The 7,781-nt window shown below is 45.3% G+C and overlaps 1 pseudogene across 1 annotated transcript in view; it reads right to left on the minus strand.

Annotated features, from left to right (window-relative positions):
• Positions 1 to 1,903: 1,903 nt before the first annotated feature.
• The window catches only part of LOC311241299, a 27,819-nt pseudogene continuing 21,941 nt past the window's right edge, over positions 1,904 to 7,781 (minus strand). The window contains exons 4-8 of the transcript in view: positions 5,257 to 5,391; positions 4,950 to 5,050; positions 4,594 to 4,849; positions 4,370 to 4,423; positions 1,904 to 2,515 (exon numbers count right to left, since the gene is read on the minus strand). The product of the transcript in view is annotated as an uncharacterized misc_RNA (transcript). The remainder of the gene's footprint in view (positions 2,516 to 4,369; positions 4,424 to 4,593; positions 4,850 to 4,949; positions 5,051 to 5,256; positions 5,392 to 7,781) is intronic.

Genomic DNA, 7,781 nt, shown 5'->3' on the forward strand with positions numbered 1-7,781 from the left:
GGGGTGATATTAGAGATCTATAGGTCATTGCATGAACCATATGTGTGGGAAAGTCAAAATGGTGCATGGAGGAATGTTGAAGTGGTTGCAGAGGAGACAGGCCTCTGTCAATAAGAAGCCACGGCCCAAAAAGGAGGGGGCCACCGACACCGGCCTCCACAAGGACATGTGGGGGCAGAGCAGCCCCAACAAGAAGATACATGTGATTGGTTGAACCAGTTGAAAGATAGGAAGGTCATATTGGGCCTATAAGTATTGGAGCAGTGCAGTTAGTTGGGAGGCCAGCCCACCGACCCGTCCCCAGGGGGGTCCGGCTGAGCCTCCATCGAGCCACCAGAGGATGTGCTGTTATACATGTGAGTAGAATCCAGTGTTGGGAAAGTTACTCATTATTGTTGGTTAGAGTAACATGTACAGATTCCTACCTTAGGACCGGGTTGTGCCCATATGTATGGCTTAGTACATTCTTATTTCATTAACATAACATGACTAAATGTACATTATTGTCTTTGATGTAAAAAGCCAACGAGGGCTATTGTGATTTAACCTCATCAAATCCTTTTGTACAACTCATGTATTGTGCTTGAAGTGTCCTGTATGTAACCAATGCATTATTCCATCTCGGCCCACGCTGCAATTAAATGAATATTGGACCATAGCTACCGGTTGTCTGGCTGTATACAACTTATTCTCTACTGGCTAAATTTGGGAGCCCAGATGAGGACCATTGTTTCTATCACACTGTGATCTTTTCCTTCCTCTAGTTAACAACCTCACTGTGCTGTAATTAATAGATATTAGATAGATATTAATAGACATTCATGTAGTGACTGCTCTACATGCACCTCCGAGGCATTGGATCAGTTATTCACCGCCGTCTGTCCGTGGTCCTGTCAACTGATTAACAGACTGTTAACAGATTAACAGTCAACGCGGTTTCATTGCTGGGTTAAGTACTTCTATTCTATTCACATAATACGCTTACTTCATATATCTACTCCATTCACATATATGCCTACCACTTGTATCTATTGCTATGTCCGCCTACTACAATCTCATGAGCTGTCTAACGCCTGTCCCGTCTCCCTGTCTTCCTATGACTTGCTGTCCTGGAGTGTTGACCGGAGTGTTGGACGTCCCGTGACGAAGGCCGGGAGATTGCGACCCCCTCTGCGTGCCCCCCTGTCTTCGGAGGTTTCGTAGTGGTGACCGGAGTGCCGGATGTCCCGCGATGATGTCGGGGAGTTCGCGACCCTCTCTGTGCCACCCCCCCTTCCCCCTGTCTCCGGCTGTCCCTGAGCAACGACCGGAGTGCTGAATGTCCCGTGACTAAGACGGGGAGGACGTGACCCTCTTGCGCCGCCCCTGTGCTTCAAATAGATCCGCTATCAACTCTATCTTTAATTTTTCAAAATGTACAGTTGCTATTGCATGCACTCATCTGTGTTTCACTACACACATGAGTGCATGCTTACCAACTGTCCGTCTGCAACACTACTATCACCGACATCTAAGAAGGGAGATCCCCCCTTGAACGGCCCTTCTAAGGTTTCTCTCCTCCACATTGCCTGTGGAGCTTTTTTCCCTATTGTTAGGTTTTAGTGAGTTTTTCCTTACCTTCGCGTGGGGTATGTCTGGGAGTGCTTGCATTCTTTCATTTATTTGCATTCATCTAAAAAATGTTTGGACCCTATGGTGTTCTTGTTCTGTTCTTGACTTATTGTTATGTTGTCTTCTTGACTTGTTTAAAGAAGACCTGTACGGCCCATGGGGACATTAACGTGTGTTGTCGGGCCCTATAAATAAATTTGATTTGATTTGATTTGATATAGGAATATACAACATCAGTATTCCAATGTACAGTGTACAGTGTATATGTTTATGTCTAATATGTTTTATATCTCTAAATAAAATCATCATCATCATCATCCGACACCTCTGATTGACATATGTTTATATCAGGGTGTATGGCATCACCAGCCGGTCCTATAACGAAGTATGGGTAGAGTTTCTCAGTGAAGGTGTGTTTATAAGTGTAGATGGGAGTCATGTCTTCAGGGTCGTAGAAGGACAGCTTCCCCCCCGTTATATAGTCCAGCTGTACTCTGATCCTCTGGAGGCTACTCTTCACTGTACATACGACTCTGATAACCATAGAGCCCAGATACCATGTTGTGGTCTAGAATCTAGCCCATCACTCTTCCTGTCTTTAGCTACACCTATAGTCCAGTGAGGATGGTCTCCCACCTTCACCTCCCAGCTGTGTTTTCCTGAGCTGAAGCTCTCAGAACCCAGAACAATGGCATACTTAATGTTCCTGGTTGTCAGGGAGCTGCTGCTGTGTGTCTGTGCGTCTCACACTGGTCAGATCATCAGATATAGAGAGGCAGAGTGATGCAGTGTTTGGGTCCAGAGTGACGGGAGTGAACTTGACCCTCTCCTTCATCTCCTCCCAGACTCTGAAGGTCAGGTTGCCCAGGTGTTTGGCCTCGTCCATCAGCGCTCCTGAGACCAGCTGTGGACGAGGCAGGTTGCACTGAGCTCTGGAAGAACATTCAAGAGTCAGTCCTGCTGTGGGCTTAGCTTCAGAGCCGCAGAGAAGAGAGATATTGATTTCCATAAAAATAACTGTATTCCATCTCTTCTCCATCATGTTTCTAATACAATAATTTCCACTCAGAGAGAGAGAGAGAGAGACAGAGAGAGCAAAAGGGAGAGTCAGAGAGAGAGAGCAAAAGAGAGAGAGAGAGCAAAAGAGAGAAAGTGAGAGACGGAGAGAGGGAGAGCGAGAGCAAAAGAGAGAGAGCAAAAGAGAAAAATAGAGTCAGAGAGATGTCAACTCTGCTACCAAACTGAACCACAGAAGTCAGCACATAATAAACAAATAAAGATAGAGATGGAAAAAACAAAGTTAGTTGGACTGTTGGACCCACTCACTTCACGCTTGCTCAACACTCACACGAATAGAGTCAAGTCAAGAGTCAAGAGTTTTATTTGTCACGGCATACGAGTATACAATGAAATGTGGGTGGTCTTGCCCGCAACGATGTGCATAATACAATAGTAATAACATAATAGAATCCAATAGAACGACATTGTGCAATAAAACAAGTAAATAGAGTAGGGCATATCGGTATATGTACATAAGTTATTTACAGAGCATGGTAGGACATGCTAGGTCCTGTGGTAGTGCAATACACTGTTAGCTACGGATGAGGCACTGGGTCTTTATGTACATGCTATATTATACAATCTCAAGTTATACTATACTATTCTTAAAGTGACCTTTCCTTAGTGGCCATACGTGTGGGCGTGTGCAGCATGAGTGTGTGCTTGCTCATGTTAAAGTGGCTGCTAGTGTGTGAGCGTGTACAGTGTGTGTGTCGTGTGTGTGCTCATGTGTGCTTGTGTGTGGAGAGTTCAGTGTTCAAGGCTCTGATGGCCTGGGGGAAGAAGCTGAGCTGAAGTCTCTCTGTCCTAGTAGCTGGGGTTCGCAGGCGTCTGCCTGACCTCAGCAGCATGAACAGGCTGTTGTTGGGGTGGTGGGGGTCTTTCATTATTCTGCAGGCTCTGGATTTGCACCTCTTGTTGTATAGAACCTGCAGGGGTGGTAGTGCAATACCCGTGGTACGCTCGGCTGAGCGCACCACTCTCTGTAGGGCCTTCTTGTTCTGTGCCGTGCTGTTTCCATACCAGGCAGTGATGTTTCCAGTCAAGATGCTCTCTACAGCTCCGGAGTAGAAGGACTGGAGTATCTTCCCAGATACTCTGAACTTCCTTAACTGTCTCAGGTGGTAGAGGCGCTGCTTCGCCTTTTTTACGACTGAGTCTATGTGAGTTGTCCATGTCAGATCCTCTGAGATGTGGACCCCCAGGTACTTAAAGCTGCTCACCCTGTCCACGGTAGCCCTGTTTATCCTCAGTGGTGTGTGTCTCCTGCTGTCCTCTCCTAAAATCCACGATCAGCTCCTTGGTTTTACCAATGTTCAGGAGCAGGCTGTTGTCCTGGCACCAGCGTTCCAGTACCTCAACCTCCTCCCGGTAGGCCTTCTCGTCGTTGTCCGAGATCAGCCCCACCACCACTGTGTCGTCCGCAAACTTCACTATGGAGTTGGAGCTGAACTTGGCCACACAGTCGTGTGTGTATAGTGAGTACAGCAGGGGGCTCAGAACACAGCCCTGGGGGGACCCAATGCTCAGGGTCAGAGAATAGAGTCAGAGAGGAGAGAGAGAGAGAAAGAAAGAAAGAGAGATGGAAAGAGATAAAGATGCGAGAAATGGAGAGAAAGAAAGATAGATGCTGAGATAGAAAGAGAGATCGAGACTAGAGAAAAAGAGACGGAGAAAGCGAGATAGATAAATCACTTACCTGTTCAGTGTGGTCTTGGGTGGGTAACACTGGTACCTGTGCCTCGATGTTTCTCTGCAGCAGTTCAGGAAACACAAATCCTGTCCAAAGACCCTCAAGGTGCAGCACAAGTTGGTCAGTGAAGGCCTCATTGTGTGCTATACTCTAATGCACACAGCATCAATGGGAGACCAGATAAGAAGATCGGCATATGTACGTCTGGTCACGTACATTTGCAGCTGTACCTGGGTGTAGTAGGGGTGTTGAGGCTTTAGTGTAAAGTCCTCAGCCACACAGTAATCTTGTTGGTCTCTGATAGCGCCCAGACCAGCTCTCAGTTTATATGGGCATTTGATCTCCAGGACACCTTGCCCACAACACTCGCAGGAGATCAGGCCATCTGTGGATGCAGCCAGGAAAGGCTTCTCCTTGTCGATGACAAGGCCCGACTTAGTGATCTCATGGCCAGAGTGTGGCCCAGGATGGGTAATAGTAATCTCACTGGGCATGGTGTGTGGAGGTGGGGATCCAGACAAAATGTGTGCTAGATGCGTTGTCCTCGTTATCGATGCCATATTTTATGGCTGCGATGTGTTCCAACCTCTTCCTGGTGGGGCTGCAAATGTCTCTGACCACGGACGGAGACATGGACTTTGACAGCCTGAGTTTGTGGCAGGAAGAGGCTGTGATGCGTCCAACACGCTGCTCATGCCACACATTACTCATCACAGTAAATTTCGCTGAGTAAATTTGACTCAAACTGAGTACATTTGACTCTAATTGAGTAAAATTGTACTCACTTGGGCTCAAATGGACTCGGTTTGAGTCAAATTTACTCTGCGAAATTGACTGTGCAGGCGCTGTGTGATCGTGGCCACATTGACATAATGCCAGTCTTCCTCACTGACTGACTTGAGTAGTCTGTATTGGTCGTCACACAGACTCCTCAACCCGTCATCATCTAGAGACCTGTACTCCTCCTTGTACAAGGAGCGTTGAGTCCGTGGAACTTGTGGTTGGGTAGCAACTGGCGTGAAGCGTGCCTGGAAATCAGTGAAAGAACACAGGCCCACAGGCTTAGAGGACACTGAAGCCAAGGTGTCCATAAAGGCCTGCTGTTCTCTCTGTGGGATTTGGGGGCAGTGGCTTCTTCTCCTTGACGTCCTGCTTACAGGAATCCTTGTAAAAGGCAACATCACAGATCCTTGCTGGCTGGACCGACATTGTGAAGCACCGATTCCATTGGCAGGATTCATCTGTGCCCACGGTCCTGGTGGTGTAGCCGAGGCGGCCCGGCGGCCTCCACCGTGAAGAGCAAGGCTGCTACATTGCTGCATGTTTCGCCTATAAGCTGAATAAATAATATGAAACCATGTAAGCTCTACGCACAAATCTCATTAAGTTAACAGTCACTCGAGACAAGGACACTAGTATTGGTGCAGCTATATAACATGTATCGATAAGTCACAAAATTTGTGGCAATTTCTTTTTTTTATTATTTAATTTTTATTTAAAAAATATTATTTTGTATAACTCACCCCGCCATACAGTCACACAGTGACCTGCAACCACCTTTCCCGTGCCATCTAAGGCCACCCAGGTATGATGTGGATCATCATTCACTCTGTAGGATGGTTTGACATCTGCCCGCAACAAGGTGCACCTTGTCAGTTTCCGGTGGAACACTGTTTCTACCCAACCAGAGACAAAGAAGCGGTATGCCTCTAAAGACATATAGTTCTCCATGGCTTCTGATGAGAATACACCTGAAATAACATAAGACATAATGTAACTCGGGCCTGATCAATATTCTTCAGTTTTTTTTATCTTATCTTATCTCCCATCGGTACTGTTGTCATTATGAATTGAAAATGGGGGACCCTGATGTAAACAAGACGAAAGTCTTTCTCTGGTCTGCATCCCCTTAACAATTGTGTGTATTGAGCTGTACTGTATTGTACCCATTCTGCAATCTGTTAATAAAGTTTTCAATCAATCAATCAATCTTATCTTATCTTATCTTACGTGGATGTTTGATCAGGTAGTGGTACACATTTGGGTATTCGAGAGATGGCCAAGTCTTTGGATTGTTCTCCCAGTGGTCTGCAGGTGTCTTGTATGGACAAGATTGTAAGTCAATCAGGGCAAGCTTTGACTCATATCTCGCCTTAGAACTACCAGAAAGGCTTTCAAAATAGTGGAATGCCATGTTGGCCTCAATATTATCAAAACAAATGAAATGAAAAGGTTATGAAATTAACAAGAGTGTGCTAAAAACATGTAATAAAAACGGAGCTCCATGCATACATTTGATCAGTTTCTTCCCCCCAAACCAAGATGGCGGCGGTCTCGTGACATCAGAGCGTCTTCAACAATAAAAGAAGGAAGGGTCGTCACGTCAGGATACAGCAGGCACGTGCACACATAGAGGCCAAGGGGTGCTTGAGCACCTGCCTTTTTGAGCCTCATCAAAAAAGTGCCCTTTTTGAAAAAAAAAATAAAAAAAAAAAAATATATATATATATATATTTTTTTTTACCGTTACGCATATAGACTGCCCTTCCAACTGAAAAATGTCAGGATAGAATCAAAATATTAGGTAAAGAGAGAGAGATGCCCCATATTCCATTGCAGTTTGCACGGCCTCCTCAGCGTGCCTATATATTTGATGCATAGCGTGGGTGATGATGATGATGATGATAGAAACCGCTGTGGCGCATACAGTTGAATGCTGGTATTACACTCATTGAGGGACACGAAGAAGTCAAGTCCGATGGGATTTGGGAATCTCAAATACAAATCGGGATTGGAATAAAAAATGCATATTAAACAATACAGAATATACAGCACTTCTTGGGGTCTGTAGGGTAAGCACTTATTCCCTCCCCCCTGAACATTTATGGAGATGTATGGGCCTTTTAAGTCAGTGATAAAAGTGTCTTTCAAGGATAAGTGAGCTCCTGCACTGATTATTATAGTTCAATATTCAATATTTGATCACCAAAACCCCCCAAAAAGCATAAAAAGGGGGCCCCCCCGCCCGAAAAGGGCCCTTAAAAACCGGGCTTGTGCGCTCACACACCTTATTGTCTAATGCAGGGGTTCCCAAACTTTTCAGGCCGGGACCCATAAAATAAGGCGTCAGAGAGCCGCGGCCCAATGCACATCGTCAGGCTTTTTTTGTTGTTTTTTTTGCCAGGCGACCGATTTTTTAAGCCAAATATCACTTCAATCCTATTAAGTTAGTTCAAGTTAGTTATTCATTTATATGTGCTATTTATGAGAGGGCTAACTTGTTGCAAAATAATAATGATAATAATAATAATAGCCTCATTAAAATACTATTGTTGCTTCGGTTGTTTTCAGCGTTTTATGTGCATAATGATCTGTTATTTAGTTTGAAATGTTCGTTGAAATAAGTAGATTTTTCGTT

This window comes from Notolepis coatsorum (assembly GCF_963971535.1).
Source record: "Notolepis coatsorum genome assembly, chromosome: 1".
In the NCBI taxonomy this organism is placed as follows: Eukaryota; Metazoa; Chordata; class Actinopteri; order Aulopiformes; family Paralepididae; genus Notolepis; species Notolepis coatsorum.